We start from the raw sequence: 19,575 nt of genomic DNA on the forward strand, positions 1-19,575 counted from the left end.
AAGTGATATTTGAAGGGGGATTAAGTATCAGCTGGCATACAGATTCATAAACAGCTATTGTCTTGATCCCCGGCTCACGGATTCCTTTATCTTTGTTAGTGTCTCCGTATCGCTACCTATTTCGCCCACAATCCCTCCATCTGGTATAATCTCAATCTCAATCTTCCCTCTGACCACAGCAGTGGCCAACTCATTTTAAAAGCCAAGATTACACAACTGCCCTTCTCCGTATCTTAACCTCTTCATCTCTCACTCTCCAGCTCTCTCTTCACTAATCCAAGGATCTTATCTCCCAGCTTTGACTGTCTCCCAACTGTCTATTTCTTTCTTTTGCTCTCTTGTCTCTCTCTTTCTCCTTTGCTCCCCACCTCTGCTTCCTCGACTTTGCCTTTGTGCTCTCTGCACCACCCTGTCTCTGCTCTAACCCTCTTTTCACATTTAAGGCTTCAGATTGAGTTTATTGGTGTGACAGGCGATCATCAGCAGAAGATAAAAAGTTTAATGCCAGCGTCCATAGATCCGCATAAAGCGACGCAGGCAGCGGGTGAACACACACGCGCTTTTTCACAGCTGAATGAGCATTCGCTCCCAGCTTGCTCTGTTCTCTCCGTCTGTAAAGGAAGAGAGGGGGAAAAAGTGGCCAGCTTGAACTTCGGCAGAAACCAGTAGCTGTCTGATTAATTCATTAGCCGACACTATACTGCTGGAGTCCGAGCTGTTTATTTCTTATATATATTTAGACCAACCTCACGTACACACTCCACCCACGGCACTCTAGCTTTTTCTCTTTTTCTCTCTTGCTCTCTTCCCACTTTGTCTCCACAGCCTAAGAAATAATAGCAAAAGTGATGATGTTTGGAGCTCACCGTAGCAAGAGGATACTGTCCTGGAGCGCTCTTTGGCTGGCTTTCAGAGTCTAGCTTTTTTTTTTTCTCTCCCATCTTCATCAAATCCTTTGTCTTACTGACAATCTCTGCTCTCAGCTGGCCAACAGCTATGGAGACTTTTAAAGTCTTACTTGGCCGAGGATCTAGTCCCGCAACTAGGACCTATTCCCTTACAGCACTCTGTGAATTCAGATTGATCCACTGGCTGATTGGTGATTAGCCAGGCACTTAATTCTATCTTCAGTTAAACCTCGGGAAACAAAGTACTTTTTAGGGCACTCCATTTGGCCGAGGAGTTTGAAGAGTGAGATGAAAGAACAAGTGCCTATCAGACGCGCTTTCCGAGGTTTGCTAGCTTGGCAAATGAAAACATGCAGAGCAAATAGATTTGAGGAGTCAAAAAAAAGAACCAGAGTAGATGGAGTGGAGGGTACGATGAAAAAAAAGGAATGCAGAGAAAGGGAGCACTGTCCTAAATGAGAACAGTAACCTGTGGGGAGTGATAAGAGCTGGCAGATGGATAGAGAGATAAATAGACAGATGGGTAGTAAGATAGATGGAGGGGGCTGATTTGCTGAGATGGAGAGGTTGGGAGAGATGATGGGCAGATGGGGTAAGGAGATATGCTAGAAGACAGGCGAAACTTTCTCCCCATGCAAGCACTTTAAAGTCTCACTGTTGTTTTTTGGAGTTTGCTTCGCCAGTCAGTCAGCTTTCTCTCTATTCTCTCTCCCTCATTTGGCCTCTGTCTCCTTCCCGTCACTCACCCTCTCCTCCTCCTCCTCTTCGTCCTGGCTCTCCCCCCCCAATTTCCTCTTGCTCTCTGTCTTCGTCTCAGCTGCCGCTGCACTCACGGGATATTTTTAATAGAATTAGGCTGGTCTTGTTATCAGTGGAGCGGGTAGCCACGGAGTGAGGCGAGATTGAAACAGCGATTTCCAATTTGAGATTGTGTCACACATATCTCCCTGTGCCCAGATAGCATCAACGAATCGCTGCCACCATCTCTCTCACTCGCTTTGTCCCTCTTTTGCCTCTCTCTCACTCTTCCAAACATCTCTCGCTGGATATTTTAGCCGCGCTCAGGCCTTCTGCACATGCGAGGCTAACATCTAAATGCGTACACGCTCCCCTCTCTGTCGCTCTGGATTCACTGGCTTCTCTTGACAGTTTATCTCCCTGTCTCTTTGGCTCTCATCTGGGGTGCATACAAAACACATCGCTCTTTCTTCTCCCAAGCCGTACTCCTTGGACTCACTTAGTACCTCCATCTCCACGTTAGCCGTTTTCTCTCCTTTATTTTTTACACTTGCTGCTCATGACTTTCCCACTCCTCCCACACTTGCTCATTCCTCACGCTTCCACCTCTCTGTTCTCTGCTTCTCTCCTCTCCCGTTATTTCGCATCACTCCTCCCACACCGCCCCCACTTTATCCGCCCGCCCCTCACCAATTTCCGCCTCTCCATCTCTTTTCATCTGGTTTGGTGTCACTCTCTCTATCCCCCGTGAATATTTCTCTTTCCTTCATCCTTCACTCCTCTGGTCCCTCGTCTCATCCTCACCCCCCCTCCACCTCTGCTGCCTCAAGGTACTGGATCCCTTTGACTTTTCTTGGCAGGTCTTTGGATTTCTGTCTTACCTCCAGAGATATACAGTGTGTGTTCATGCAGCGCAGGCAGGGTGTAAGTTGGGGCATGAGCCTGTGTTTCAAAGCAGATAGTGTGTGTGTGTGCGTGCGTGCATGAGTAGGTGTTTGTCAGGTCATTTACTGGTTCCCAGGGCCAGAGGGTCTTTTCTTTCTCTCACAACAAAGAGACAAGTTGAGCCTTTGAAACAGTGCAGCCCGGCTTTAATATCTAGTTAAACAAGCCAAAGCAGCAACCTTGATTCTTGTACTGCATTTGTAAAAAGTTTGTTGTTCTCCATTCCAACATTACGTTAAATTCCAAATACCTGATGTGTGAACTTTATTATATACCGGTTTAACTTTTTCATGATGACAAACGACGTGCTACGATTTAAAGAAAAAGAAGTGTGTGTGCCCTCCAACTCCTTCATTCACTTCTTCACAAAGTAAAAAGAAAAAAAGTGTGACTCTTTGCTTCTGATTAGAATGAAAATGTTAAGGACAGGTCTTCGGGCTGTGCTTTCATGCATTCAAAGAATAATAATGGATACTTTATTATAATGGGGAAATTACTTGTTTTTCTCTGCATTTGACCCATTCACTCAGTGAAGCAGTGGGCAGCCCACTAAGCAGGTGCCCGGGGAGCAGTGTGTAGGGACGGTACCTTGCTCAGGGGTACCTCAGGGTAGCCGTTAAGTGGATTCGAACCGCCGACCTTCCGATCATGGGGCCACCACTTTACCTACTGAGCTATCCCTGCCCAGACAAGAATAAACAAAGCTTCATATATGCAGGAAACTCACGGAGGCAAATCTTCAAGTTTCCATCATAAATTAGTTTTGGGGGTCACATTCGAGTCACTGATAATAAAGAAAGTGATAAGGAGTTATTTTGCATTGTTAGTCCGACTCCTACATGCACTTCCACGTACTCATACGCCTCCTGTTAGCTACAGTATATGGTGATGTGTCGCTTCATGCATTTAGATTTCATGTCTGTCTTTGTGTTTGGGGGAAACATCAAGTGCTCTGCAATGAAAAGTTGTTTTTGCTTAATTGGGTTCAGGTACTCACTGCCTTAAGAACGTTTTCAGATGCTGGAGAATTTTGTAAAAAAATTTAGAAAAAATAAAAAACAGACAAACCAACTTCTTTTAAACAAATCATACTTTTATGCATCTTTGTCATCTTTCAGATGCAAACGAGATTTTTTTGAGGGTTTTTTGTGCAAATGCACATGTTTTTTTTGCATGATGTCAAAAAAAGTTTTGCCAGAATTATTTTATCAAGGCCATCACACTTCATTTAAAGCTTCTTCTTTCTTTTTTTTAAAAGTACTTTTGTAGTGCTTCACTTGCAAGACTGAGGGTAAATTTCAGAATTTTCTGACATTTTTTTGTATTGTTGAAAACTGTAGAAATGCTTACTATCACTAGTGTTGAATGTAAACCATTGCAAAGTAAGGTGTTGGTGTACATTTTTCAGTAATGCAGTCATGTAACGCGTTACTGTACTATTATGTCAGTTGCATTACTTGCATTACAAAGGCTCAATTATCTGCATGCCTGGTGAATAGAAAGTTATCAAATGAATCAAACAAACAAAAATAAACATGCCTTTTTCTTAATGTGCAGTTGTGCTACAGTCAGCGGTCTGCAGCTTTTCAGAAGTGAAGATATGGACATTTATGGTGAAATGCAAACTGCCTTCAGAATGAAAACGTTATGCTGCTAACAGTACAACATTATCCGAGCATCCGCACCCACAGCATGCTAACACAAAGCTAACTGGGTACCCAGGGCAATGTTAAAACTGAGTGAATGCCGACCAGCCCAGCAGCCAGACCATGAACTTTAACAGGTAACAAAGGCATGGATTTGTGTTGGTGTGTGGAACTATAGTTCATATTGTTCACTGGCAATTATGTGAATGTATTTTAGGTCATTTTACAGAGTAACAAGAAAGCAATATAATGAGTAGTGGGAGAAATTACTTTCTCTCGCAAGTAATTAAGTAATGTACTGCAGTACTTATAAGAAAAATAAGGTGTAATGTGTAATACATTAATTGGCTAGATAAACTCTGCTGTTGGATTTCATTCAGAGAAATTGTCATTTTTTTCACTCAAACACCTTATTTTGAAAGTTTATAGACTGCTAGCTCGCTAGCCCTGGTCCTTCCAACCTTGTGTTTCTGTAACATCAATGTTTATGGTGTTATTTTTGGCAGTCCTTGATGTCACCCAGCTACTCACCTCCCCCAAAAATCCTGCCTTTAACTTGAGTGTGTTGGACTACTGGTAGTTTAATGGTAGTGTTACTTCCACTCTACAGATCCACTGTTAGCTGAAGGGTCACTCTAACCAGAACCACGCAGTAGGTAAAGAACTGGTTTAAGTGCTAATACACAGAGTTCACAAGGCTTTACAATAGAAGAAGGATTAGCATCGCCAGCTACAGTTCAAAATGTATAATTTCACAGGATGAGAGACTCTTTTGAGGCTTGATTTGTCATAAAGTAGCCCACTTTGTAAATAAATTATTTGCTTTGCGATATTCATGTTCTTGTACAGAGACATAGACATGGACACAAGAGTGTTCACATGCATGTGCATGGGGAATATGTGAGGAACGCTGTGTAGCCTAGCTTAATCTGCTAAACTAGGCTAAATTGATGCCAGTTATCACCCTTGACTGGCATCAATCAGAAATCTTTTGTCACTCTAGGAATGAAAGCAATAATCACATCACTTACTGATGAAACTATTCCTCTGAATACAGCTGTTGTAATTCAATGTGCCAGCCTTAGCGCAATGCTAATTTTTATCTGCAGTCCCTTGGCAGGTCACAATTAAACACACATGCAGTGTATTATTAAACTAATGATAGAACTCATGTCTTGTGATCATAAGCACACATCTGTACAAGATAATGATACACTAAAGTGAGCTGTTTAGTCATGAATGATGAGCTTCAAATAGGAGTGATTTGATTACGCTGGTGATTTGTCCTCCGATATTTTACCCCTAACCTGTCCGTCTGCCTCTCTCCCCTTTCCAATCCCACCGCGGCAATCCATTTCCCTCTGAAAGTGACACTTTAAAAGGTTGATAGCTCTTTGGCCGAGTCTCAGAGCCTCAGATCGATGGCTGGTGGAAAGCAGCGTTGAGGTACTGTGTGTCTTGCGTCTCCAGACATGGGAGTTGAAGTCAAACACAGTAGGTGAAGATGCTTTTCGATTTGTTGCCACCACATGATCCTCATGTCGCTGTAGATGGGACATGTCTAATCTGTTTCTGTTGGTGCTCTTAAACCAGGGGGGGGGGGGCTGTTTTAGTGCGTGTGAGGGTTTGGAGCTCGCACAAGACTGTAGAGATAAAAGGAAACACATACACAGACAGGGAACAGTAAAGAGACAGCCTCATGAAAATTCATAGTTCTAGAAATACTTATAAGACTTATGTTAATTACTTAAGACAACATTTACAGTTATAAAGAAGACAAAATCTCTAAATTTGCTTCTCTTTTTTTGCCAAGAAAGTTCCCACAGTGCCTTTCTCTTTCCTGCTGTTACTTATTGCTATAAATTGTTTCCCTGAAACATTACTTTGCAATCAGAGTACACATTGTGGCTCCTATAATTACTCTACCTCTTCTGTTCAGCTCACTGCTCCTGAACAAAGTTACACCGAAAATAGAACCCATTTTTATTTTGACAATGGCAGCTGAGGTGTGCAGCTGATTGCACAGAGCTGAAGATGAGGAAGACATGCAGGGATGTCTGGCTGTGCTCTGCCTGAAGCTTGTGTGTCTCTAACCAACCCTGTGGTTACCAGTGATCTATCCACACCACGTAGCTCCATTTCCACTCCTGCTGAGCATCCCAGGGGAGGACCTCCAGCACGGCTCTGCTTCTTCCCTCCCCGAAGCAGCTTGGGCTTGGCCCCACTGTGTAGCCAGCCTGGCTTTGAGGGACCCGGGAGCTGTAAAGCATAGATGGATAACTATCCAGGGCTAAAGCCCACCTCGAGGTGAAATGAGTAGCATGGGAGAGGGGGAGCAATAGCCCCCTGGAGGTATGGAATAGGGAGTAGAGCCAGCACAGTCAGCCAAGCCTGTTTTCACACCGGCACTATATACCCCAAGGCCTGTCACACCATCAAACCATGGAATCAAGGACAGGAAGTTGGGAGAGTACAAAAACCCCCACACACTCTTTCGTTCCATCTCCATAACTTTATTCTCTTGTTCACATGTGGAGTATCAGCAGCAGTAAAATGGCAAAGCTGGGATTAGACTATGTTAAAGTGTGAACAGTATAAATATTCATCATCTGGTGAGCGGCGGTGTGGAGGAGAAGCAGCGAAAGATCTCAAAGGAGCAGCTGAGATTTTTGTTTTTATGTCCTCACTGCTGTGAAACAGGATATCAGTGTCAGAACATTTGCACCAGTGTAGCTGGAAATGCCAATCCTTTAACTATAGGCTAAATTTGCAAGCCACCTTCTCCATACTGATTTTGTGGTCCTGTTTCTCACAGGCCCGAGAAACAAAACTCAAAAACAGGCTTTTATGCAGCCAGATGATGCTCCGCCTCCTGCCGGTGACCCCCCGCAGATGCAGGATTGTCACCCAGCAAGCCTGGCCTCCGGGCTTCTCCTCTCTATTCCTTCCTCTGAGCGCGCTCCCCTTATATCTCTCCATCTCACTGAGTCTTTATCGCAAAAACACAGCACACCACATTTTAATCATGCCCTCGAATAGGAGACACTTTTCCAATTAATGGAACTGCCGTTGTGATACACAGCGACTCTGTGAAGCCGCAATGCGCAATTGGCCCAATAAGCCAGTGCACCCACTTGATGTATGACTGCCTCACAAGTTTTGAATGTGAACAAGATGGTTTTTGAAATAGAGAAATCCGTAGTGAATGAAAGCCTATTGGTGAGCCAGCAAAGAAGGGCGAGTGAATGAGTAATTCTCCGGTGAAGCTGCTGAGTGGCCAACAGTGGATGTCTGTGGTTGTGCTGGGCAGCTTTCAGGCGTGAATATATGGAATTGTATGAATGTGAAGCAGGGCATTACTAAAAAAGAGCATGCACGCTCAGCAAAAAACCCAGCCTGGATAAATAAAAGAGGGTCAGAAGCTGTTGTCATCGCTCCAGATTGTGTCGTATAAAATCAGAATCTATTGATAGGTCATGCGGTCAGCCGCCAGACAGCCTGTTATCCTTCCCAGGCGGGCACTGACTTCTTTTCCAACAAGTGAATGACTTTAAAGAGGGTTCTGAGATCCTGTGGCCTGGCAGCGTAAACACTGAAAGGAAGTTTAGCAATAAATGGAAGCGTTGCACAGTTTCACTTGCCTCCGTATCGGCGCTTTATTTCTGGGATATATTTCCCGGCGTGTATTTATATCTCTGGGCTCATTCGGGCTTAGACAGGGACCTATCGCTTTTCACAGAGACACAGCCCGCAAACACACAGAAGTGGCAAGTTGTAGTGTTTTTGTGTATGTGTGTGACAGAAAGAGAGAAAGATAGATTATTTGAACTAGAGATGCAAATGCATGCATGCATTGTTGTAAGGGGCACACACAGTTTACATCGCCCGTGTTTGCGTGTTCGCGCGTGTGCGCACACATACCCACAAAAACATTCAAAACGTTCAAATAGTAGACACCCTCACGCTGCAGCTTTTTATGCAATTTGTGCTCTTCGCAGCATGCCTTCTTTTGGCTCCATATATTAACTTGCCCTCCCACTCCATCAATCAGCTTGACACCAATCAGGGTGAATCCGCTGTGCGTAACATGTTTATGAAACGAAATAATTTTCTATTGCCCCACCGGTCTCCGAAATCTGTCGAGCCTTTTATACCTGGCTCTCCTCGAAAGACACACTCCTTTGAACAGAATTAAGAGGGAAATGGCTTCCCTCCTCACACTCACATGGAGGGTTGAGCAGAGGTATTAACCAGAGGTAATTGAATGTAGAAGCAACAGTGCACAGTTTAGCACAGGGATTAACCCTTGCACTGCTGCTCTCTCAGCCAAGATGTGGCAAAGAGGCCAGGCTACTGTACGAGGCAAGAAGAGGTTTTGGGGCTTTTTTTGCAGGTCTAGAAATATTTTGAGTTTGGGGCCTGTGAGTGATAGTTCGACTCAGTTCATTGCTATTTATCGTGACTGACAGGTGGGGAGCACAAAAAAACTCAGCACCTTCCTGCGTGAGCAATGGAGCTGTCTTATTACCCACAGTTAGGAAGCCAACTGGGTGCTTACTCGAGTTCTTTTCTGAAAACAACAGAAAATGGCACCAACTCTTCATTGGGGTTTGTTGTTTTTTCCCTGCATATTTCACTGTTGTAGGGAGATTTCATTATTTTGAAGAAGTCAGGCAGCAGTGAGGAGATGTGAAAATACAAAAAAACAAAACAAAACCCAAAACAAAACAGGAAAAAAAGCACAGATGTTGGATTTAATCTCGTCTTGTCCATGATGATCCAGCAGGCTGACATTTGGTGCAGCAGACTTGACTTGAAATTCATTTTTCAGCTGTTTTTTTATTTTTATTACAGCATTGAATCTGACAGGGGAAAAGCAGATATAGATTTAACATGTTAAGGTCAGGATCTTTTCAGTATTCTGTAAGCATTTCAGCTCTTCTTCTTTTTTCCCTCCAAATCTCTTTATATTTATTTTTATTCACGAAAGACGGTTGTGCAGGGAGTGTGAATGGTTGTCCCAATGGAGACGAACCGAAAGCCCGTGCCACTCTTTTCCTTTCAGAGTGTACTGATGAGGCAGGTCAAGATCACATGGACCTGCCAAAGGAGTAAAGCATACATAGTAGGGCTGAACGATTATGGAAAATAATCTAATTGCGATTTTTTGCCCCAATATTGCGATTGCGATGCGATATGCGATTATTTTTTAAGGTCTTTGTCTTCTGTATTATTAAACAAAGACAAGCAATACATCATATAGTATGGCCAATACTATATTACATTAATTTTAAACTGTTCTTTCCTGGAAGACAGACCTCTGTTATGATGACATGAGGTGATGCATGAATTGATGACTGACATTTTTATTTAACTTCTTCAATCACAACAGTATATTTGAACATACACAATAGTTTATTTTTAGCTTACAAACATCTGAGCATAAAGTGCTGACAAGGAACCCTGGTGTAAACATTAAAATGAAAGTCAGTACAATGTGCAGATTGCAGAAATATACATAAAAAAAATCAGTGGCTTTACCACACTCAGTTTTTCGACATCTGTGAACTACTAGACAGTCATTCAATTAAAAAATAATATTAAATAAATAAAACTAATAAATAAAAAATACACACAGCTTACTGATCTCTGCAGTCAGTAACATTACACATAAAGTGCAAACATAATAGCAATTGTATAAACACACACACAAACACGCCTTTAAAATTTAAAGGCGTGAAATTGGACGGTCTAGCCTTCTGATTAGCGTCACCGCTGTCTCGGTGGAGTTTAATAAACTCGGCCGTCTGCTTCTTGCTATCTAAAATATAACCAGACACTGGCGTAAATTCTCGACTGTCTCATACTTCTGTTTAATAAGTTTTCTGTTTGACGTTTAGTCAGCTGTGTGAAAACCAAGGAGGAACCCACCCGGGGGATTAATAAAGTTTTATTTTATCTAATCTAATAACTTTAATCTCAGCCAAACCGATTTACTCACGAACAAACAAAACACTGAAAAAAGCCCAACAATAACATTTTTAGGTTGTCTAAGTGACTTATATATTACGTTTAACCCGAGCAGCGAAACTCCGCGGTGATCTGAAAATGATGTGCCGGGAGTTGTGCCGTTCTCGGCCGCATCAGTAACCCTCGAGCTCCCGGCTAGCTGTCGAGCTGGTGGGTAGCAGACGCCTCTGAAAACGTCGAAGCACTTTTGCAAATATGGGATATCTTGATAAACCGAGCAGATATTTGATGTTTACACAACTACTTTCTCGCCTGAAAATATGTTAAAAGTTTATTTTGTGACCCAGAAAGATTAGTATGAGTAATTTTAAAACTTAGTAGCGGCCGCCATTGTTGGAAACTGGAGTTTGGCTGGGCCGCGCTATGAATTCTGGGATATGGTAGTAATTTGGACAGCCTTCGGCGCGTCGCTGTGACGTAATCGGTCTACAAATGCGGCCTCAGGAGGATAACGCCCATGAATTTGGACATGTCCAGAGTATAATCGCAGCCTTTGCGATATATCGTTCAGCCCTAATACATAGTAGGCCTCAGGTTAAAGGGAAGGTATTAGAATTCATATTTGCCTCGTTTTAAGCTATGAAAATATTCAAGACCACAAGGACCAAAACAGAAAAGAAGGTTAGGTTGAAAAAAAGAAGGGAAAAGAGAGGAGAGGAGGCGGAGCTGCGAATAAGGGAGCGAGTAAAAAGTACGCTAATTGCTCCAAAGGGAATTTGTCTTACACATGAGTAAAATATAAAGCAAAATCAACAAGAGGGAAGAGTAGAATAAAAAGCCAGAAAGGGGATGGAAGTAAAGTGGGATGGAAGGTGATGCATGGATGAGGCGGGAGCGACAAAGACTAAGGGGGCTACCATGTCTCCATTTCCACGGAACCACAAACCGAGCTAGTTTCCACCAATTACATTCATGTCAGCGTGCGTCCTGGATTCAAAATGCAACAATAGCCTCGAGGGGCCTTCACTCTCCTGGTACACGCTCAACATCCCTGCCACTCCAGCATTCTTCACACACACGCTCTCTTTCTCACACGTACACACACACACACACACACGCATAGACAAACATAGTATACGAATATCACACTCGTGCACATAATAATCTCATCACTCCCTCTAGCTTTGTCTGTTTTTGCCACTCACGCACACACTAACGCGCACACGCACCTACCAGCCAGCCACACGCATTCCCACCCAGCATCCACACACACACACACACACACACACACACACACACACACACACACACACACACACACACACACACACACACACCCCTCCTCTGTCACTTCCCTCCACTGTCTTCCAATTCCATTTCTCTCACTCTCTTCTCCTCAGGCTCTCCATCCATCCATCCATCCACCCCCTTCTTGTCTCATACTGTCTGAACACACACACGCTCACACACACACCACTGCCTATATTTGTTTCCCAGTGCGCGTGTGCCCTCCTCTCTTCTCAGATGATAGTAATAGGGCCGGTGATTGCCGGAGATGGAGATGAGGGATGTCGCCTATTGATGATCGTGCCTGTGACAGCCTGGCAGCAAGCTAGACGTAGAGGCTTCATTATTAGCAGTACTGGTAACAATAACAGCAATGCTGTGGTCTTAATTGAATGAAAAAAGCCCGTGGCAGTCAGCATTATAATCTGGAGGTGGGTGGGAGAGTTGAGAAAGAAAGAGATGGACAAAGATGGGGCTGAGGTGATGGTGAGGTAGACGGGAAGAAAGACAGTGGCAGAGTGGAAAAAGAAAAGAGGGAAACAGGCACAGAAGCGCAACTCAGAGGAGGAATAAAGCTGAGATACATGAGGTGAAGTGGAAAGTGTGAAAGGCAGCAGCCAGGAGAGTGCTCGGGAAGAAGCGTGACGAGCGATGTGAGAGAAGCGTGGACAATTAGGACACTTTTATTGAGCAGAGAAATGAATAAATAATTGACCACAGTCTGTTTGAGTGGGGAAGAAGAGAAAAGCGAAGGTTATAAAGCACAGAAGGAACATGAGAGGAGAGGGAAGAGTAGAGGTAAACATAGGAAAAGGGAGAAACTATTGACTGAAATGATATTGATTTTAAAGGGTTGGTCACATTTTCTCTTTGGCTTGAAGGTTTTTTATAATTTGTGCACCACATATGTGGAAATGGATAGAACTGGATTTTTGTGTTCACATAGCATTAAAAATGCAACTGTTTATTTCAAATCTTTTGAAAGTGAATCGTGTGGTAAGTAGTTCTTCGAGGGCAAAAATATGATAGGAAACATTTTTGAAATAAAAGATATTGTTGGAAAATTTGAAAAAAGTGACATATATGAGGACCTGTCACACCAGAAAGCACGGAAGAGTTACAGAAGAGTCACTATGTGGTGCCACTAGCTAACAAACGTGATAACACAGCAAGTGTGTAGCTAGCATGGTCGCTAAACGTGATAGCTAACATGATAGCATTCTAATGCTAATAGTTGTTGCATTTTCTTAACTGCTTATGGAGTTCATGGTGCTGGAGCCTATCCCCGCTGTGAGGTAAGGTGAAGTGGGAGTTAGGTTGGGGTAGACCAGTCCCTGTGCTAGTCACCAGTCTAGCACAGGGCTTGTGCTAATCAATGTAGCTTAATTTTATTTATGCAGAACCAGTTCAAAGTAACTCATGGAGCACCGTGTTGTCATGGAAGCATCCTACATCTTACAAGAGAGAGAAACCAGGTTTCCCAGGTCATTAAAAAGTCTGAACATAATATAAAGAAAAGTAAATTAAATAACCTATTAAATACATTCTAAGAGAAAATCAGTTTTAAAAGTTGTCAGTTTAAAAATCACTTGCTCAGCCTTGTAAAAACCTTTCATTATTACACACATTCATTGATGTAGGTATTTAGCAGCAGTTGGCCTTTAAGGACTTGAATGTTACTCAAATATAAAATAACTAATGGTAAGCTAAAATCAAAATGCGGCGTGGGGACGTAAAGCATCAAAATTGCATTGGGATTATTGGACTTATTTCTCTAATATGGCTTGTTCACCAAAACATTGTTGAGGCTTGTTTTTTTTAATTTACTGAAATCATAAAAGCACTAGTTTTGATTTTTTTAAATGGAGCAGGATTCCTGGAACTCCAACTGTCTAACAAGTCCCTGTGAGCTAGCACTTGTAACAAGAGATTGCTGGCAGAACCAGGCTCTAGGAGGGGCAACCATCTGCTGTGGCCAGTTCGAGGGTGAGGTGAAAGAGAAGATAGAAGTTCTCTTTCTTCTTTTTGTGTTGGCTTTGCACCTTAACTGCATACTAATTTCACCCAGTTTATCCAGAAAACATGTTTTTACCTTTGACTCTTGTCACATTAACTGTATACAAACCACTTATGTTTAGCAGAGCAGTTTATACTCAGGCAGTGGAGGGCTGAATAAAAACTGATGGAAAAACACTTCTAATGAGCTTGGCACATTTTGAACTCTCTGGCTCTCCACTTCTGAGGTCAATGCTGTCAAGACAGATATTGGTCAGCAGTTCACGCGTCAAACTTCACGAAAGTTGAATAACAGACTAAATATATCCAGATTTACTTGCAGCCGATTGTGGAAAATGCTGCAACTGGTGCAAAATTTGAAATGGGGGATGGGCTTTGCTTGTTATAATCCACAAAACCCAGGTGAAAAAAACATTTTCATCAGAATTATTATTATTTTATGTACGAAGAGGAACAGTTCACAGTGATGTCTGTGGATTAGGGCGTCAAACAAGGACAGAGGGAGGCACGTTGCTGTGAGCACCGTGAACACAACTCAATTATCATCCATTGTGCTGCAGTGAAGGCAAAAGAAATATCAAAACCTTGGCTCACAAAACCAAAGCTAAGAAAGAATTTTGCTTAATTTTAGAAAAGGGAAAGTGAAGAGTTAATGAAGTCTGATAAATGAAAACTTTGTAGCTTGGACACTTATAAAGGCGATATGTCATAACAGAACTTTTTATTTATTTTTTACAAGGAAAATCAGCAAAAAACATATGCTTAAACTACTGTTCAAGAACACTGTGTGTACTGGACAACACACACACACACACACACACACACACACACACACACACACACACACACACACACACACACACACACACACACACACACACACAGTGACTAAATGATCACATCAGTTCTTTGTTTTGTAGCCTTTTTCAGCTGCTCCCATATTCACAAGGGGTCACCACAGCGGGTAGCTCCCCATGTTTGTTTTGGCACATTTTTATACCGGATGCTGTTCCTGTCCCAATCCCCAAGCGATTTGATGCATAAAGTATTTAATGAGCCATGTAAGCATTTCTAAAAGGATTATGATATACATTAGGAAGCTCATGGGGTTGCGCTGGCACAAACATATATTACACCATTTTTTAAAGTTCCTTTTTTATTCATTGTTTACCCAAAGAAAGTCACATTTTCTGGGTTAACAGTGGGGTGGAAACACCATCAAACATATAACCACATGATCACTAATAACATGTTTAATTTTAAGATGTATTTATAGTGTATAAACAAGATAAAACCTCTGGAGTTCCAAAACTTTTAAACAGTGCAGTTCCTCAGTTGGCCACATGTTTACATATAGGCAAAAACCATTTTGGTCTCTATTGTCAGTGTAAGGTTTAAAGTTTGCATTATTTTTATTATTAGGGTTGTGGTCACTTTAAGTGACAGGTGGATACCAACACAGGTGACTCATCTTACACTGCGAAGCGTGACCTAGCATATTTGAGCCACTGAACAAAATCTTTCATCGGTTTTTCCGTTACTGATGTTTCGGTCGGTTGTGGGGAATTAAATTCTGACGTTTTACTACTGTGATAATATGGATCGGCATCTGATGTCTGTGTCTGTCTGTATGATGCACCCATACAATATAAAGTATGAATGCATTTTACTTAAAAGCTTCAAAGCCCTGATTCAAACTTCTGCAGTGAGTCTTGGCAGAGGTGTATCTGATATCTGTGTGTTGGTGTTGTTGCGTCATCATAAAATTTTTTTTCCAGGATCAAGATTGCAACTGACCAATTGTGTTGTTGTGATGTCATAGAATTGCAATGTGGGGGAAAACATGCCTTGGTTCAGATAAAACTCAAAACAAAAAGTAAGCATTTCAATAATTTTCTTTACTCATTTGTAGAATATGATCAATTTATTATTAGGTTTGCTGTTAGGCAAACATAGGTCACTCATGTTGGTTTGCTAGTGATAGCTTTTAAACCCATTAGCTAATTTTTGGCAGACAACCTAACTGGTCAGTTGCGATGCTGATGTTGAACCAACATTATTAACAACAATACCAACATGAGAATATCATGTAACCTGATGTAATCTTCATAAATGGCCAATGTTGTTGCTGGTATTTATACATGGACGTTATGTCTTATACAGCATGTGGTTGTATTCCGGTTTTGTATCGATGCAATCCAATACAAAGAAATAAAATACTGGGGCTTTTTCCTCCTGGGTCCCCAAAGTTTCTTCTGATCAGTGTATTTTAGGGCAGTCACATGTTTGCACCCGTGTTTTTCCACTTTGTATATTCCCTCACATTCCGATAGTTCCAAAGATCTCTCTTCAGGAATTTGCTGACTCTATCGATGCTACAATTATTATTCCTTATATTGATATGATGATTGTTATTCTCTTACTGATTAATAGTGATGTGATACCACTGATTTCCTTTCCGATACCAAGTAAAATTCAGGGTGGTATCGACGATACTGACCCGATACTTTGTAGAAAAACCTATTTTATTTATTGTATCTTTTATTGTATCTCAAATTATAGCTTCATAATGATTACAGGGCATCAGATTACTTGTTTGTATCGCTTAATAATGCACAATTATCATATAGAAAAAAAAAAAACTGAAGTTGTGCGCTATTTGAACACCTTGCCTGCCTACAGCACTAAAGGACTCCGTGAGAGACGCCTGTCCCTCTCCTCTCCTCCTCTTCAGTTCCCCTCAACATAAGTTCGTCATATTCTGTGATATGATTTACTCTGAGGTGCTTCAGGAGTTTAGTAGTGTTGCCACAACAATGTTGCCAATGTAGCCAATCCAAATGATCTAGTTTCTTTCCACTGTGTTCCTGTAGATGATAAACTTACAAATTTACCCTAAATTACTAAAATATCGACATTTTAATCTCAGAATCGATTCTAGAACATAAATGACTGGTATCGGAGGAATCGATATTTCAGTATCGATCTGCACATCACTACTGATTAATTTAAAAACTGCAGCCAAAATGCACAGGAGGAATCGATGGTTCTGAACAACCCATTTATTGCAGGCTGGTCCACATTGTCAGTTACGGTGTAGGGTTCTGAGGGATCTGGGGTTATGCCGGAGGTTATGCTGTAGATTTACCGCTGAAGAAGAAATCCCTACTAAGCAATAATTGATAACTTTTGTCTCCACCAAATTAACCAGCAACAAAAAAACCAAAACAAAACAAATAACGCTCGATAATAATGTCACACTAGCATTATTATACATTAGTAAGGTATTAATAAGGGCTTAATTCATCATTTATGTACCATTACCCCTCCTTAGTATGTAATTTAAAAATACAGATATGTTTATTCATCTGTTACATGTACAGCTATCACTGCTACTACAATGCTGCTCTTTATAATAACAGTCATAATAATATATCGGTATTTATAAATGGAGTAGTAATGCTATATAAATGATGAATTAAGCGCTTTCTAATACCTTACTAACACCTTAATAAGGCTTAATAGTGTGACATTATTATGAAGCGCTACCAACAAAACAAAAAAAGCAAGCAAACAAGGAAATTAACCACCCTGAAGTCAAGGTTTTGATGTTAGTCCACAAGCAACTGGGTGTTGTCACAGTACCCACAGTACCCAGTGTGTTTTTTTTGTTGAAGGAAAATTTCATACTCTGATCAGAGCACATTCAGTACTTGTTTTTGCAGGTAGCTTATGTGTTGGTGTCACGCAGCTAATGGCTCTGTTTTTATCACCGTGACTTTGTGACTCAACATGAGATGACACTCAATCTGTGCTTTGGCCTCTCTGACAGATTTGGTAGTGCTACGGCTCCATATCCAAACCTGCTAATCAAACTGTCACAACACCCCACAAACATGCTAACAATGTGGTGAGACAGGTCCACGGGTGAGGGTAATAACATCATCACTCATATTAATAATGCCACAGGCTTTTCAAATGCCCTTTCTCTTTCTGACAGCATTAAAAAGATCGGGGGGGAAAAACAACTGAGGGAAAATCAATTTTTGCATTTGTACCTTGTTTCTACTTCGTTGTGGGAGAAGGAATACATTAATACAGTAATCACGGTCAAATCACACTCTGCTTAAGAAAAAAGAAAAAAAGGCAAGTGGGGGGGAAAAAGGGAAAGGTAGGAGAGTAAGTACAATAGAGCTCTGATACAGGGAGCTGAGGAGAGACCAGACGCCGGGGTCTTAATATTGATAACATAGCGATAATGTCTGAGAATACAGAATGGGACACCAAACAAGAGCAGCCGAAAAAGAAAGGCAGGCACATCAGGCTGCACCTGTGAAATGGCTTAATGACAAAGGGAAGCTCTCTGGTGGTAGCAGCAGTAGCTGGCCTGAATTTTTTATAGTCGGCTTCATGGCGAGATAGCTGAGAGAGACAGCATGATATGCCTCACCCATGTTCCTCTGAGAGCAGTCTTTCATTAGCCTTCTTCCAACCCGAGGTGAGAGCAGTGGCCAGATGAAGTCAGGAGGAAATAAGAGTTGAAATTGTTTTGAGAAAGGGGGCCAAAAAGAAAGGGAAAGCTGCAAGTGTATTTATGGTCTTCTGAAAAATAAAAGCGTCCCATTTTTGGCTGTTCTTGGGAGCTGTTCTGATGGATTTTGGGTAATGGAGTTTTGATGGATGCGCGGTGTCTGGCCGGTCCCGGGGTCTGAATTGAGGGCAAGTACCACTGATTTCACCCACTGATTTCTCGCCATCAGATATTGCAGCATCCCCTGCTTCTGGTGGTCTACAGCCAACATGTTTAATCCTCTCGCTAAATTGTTTAGGTGTGCAATATTGAATACCCCATAACCTTTTATAAGTTCTATAAAACAACTGCAAAACCACACAGGAGTCTCTGAGATCGACTTTCCCTAGGATCTCAAACATTCAAATTCCCACATGCACCCCCTCCCCCCTCACGTTTAAAAGGAGCAATTAGACGAGGTAAAATGATAATGTTTTCGTCTTTAGCATCCCTTTGGTAAACATTGCCGTTAGGATCAATTAACCAGCGGCTAATGAGCAAAGCGGGGGTCTGCCTCAATATTGCACCATTGTTCATTGGCCATTTTTAATTAATGGCTTTTGAAGTAAAAATCGCAAAAGTTTTTAATTGTTTTTCTTTTCCACTGGTGGAAGGAGGGGGGTGGGGGTGGGGGGGGGGGTGTCAAGATCAGAGTGTTAATTATAAAGTAGGGGCTTTAAAAGTGAGAAGGATTTAGACTTTTAATTAAAGAGGAATTTGATGCGACCAACAGACTGAGTTCAGTTGCCGCACAATCCCCCGTTATTCTCCCCTGGCCGTTGTCGTCTATCTGCTCATCTTCTCCTCGGTTTTGCAGCCCTCCATCTTCTGCCACTCATTCTGCTCTCACTCCACCCCTGCATGGTGTTGATTTCTGCCCGTCTTACGGGGTGTTGCTATCAGAAGCCGGATTAGGGACTTTGAGCGCTCTGCTCTCAAATGGTAAAGATGAGGCCTGGGTGGGAAGGAGAAGCGGGAGCGGGTTGGAGGTAGGGCGGTGGAGGTGGTGGCGGGGGCAAGGGGGGATGGCTCAGTCACTCCATCGGATTTCCAAGATTGAATTAAAGAGCTTTAGACGAATCAGAACCCTTTTGGACATGTTCGCAACGTTGCCTCCTCCATTTTCCACCCTTCTCTTTCCGTCTCATCCTCTTACAGCCTCGCCAGCTTCTCCTCCCTTTGCCTCTCCATCTCCCTTCCTCCTCATCTGTTCTCCCCTAATAGCGCATAAGATTGTTTTCATAGCAGTGATAAATTAGGCTGAAGTGATTAGCATGGCGTGAAAAGTGATTACATACTGTAGCTTTGCTGATTTGTCGAACAGATGCCCTCTACCAACTAAACTTTGGTAGGTTACAGTGTTAAACTCCATCTCCCCCACCCACAGCTGGAGATCCCAGCAGACATATACAGGTTAATTGCCTCGATTGTGGATATAGCCCCACCATACCACTGGGAGTGCAGCCTGCAGTTCATTTGTTATTGCGGTAGGTGT

General features: G+C 42.2%; 1 protein-coding gene across 2 annotated transcripts in view; it reads left to right on the forward strand.

Annotated features, from left to right (window-relative positions):
- The window catches only part of cdh24b (cadherin 24, type 2b), a 167,380-nt gene that overhangs the window by 18,355 nt on the left and 129,450 nt on the right, over window positions 1–19,575 (forward strand). The window lies entirely within an intron of this gene.

The sequence above is a fragment of the Maylandia zebra genome, linkage group LG18 (genome assembly GCF_041146795.1).
Source record: "Maylandia zebra isolate NMK-2024a linkage group LG18, Mzebra_GT3a, whole genome shotgun sequence".
Classification (NCBI taxonomy): Eukaryota; Metazoa; Chordata; class Actinopteri; order Cichliformes; family Cichlidae; genus Maylandia; species Maylandia zebra.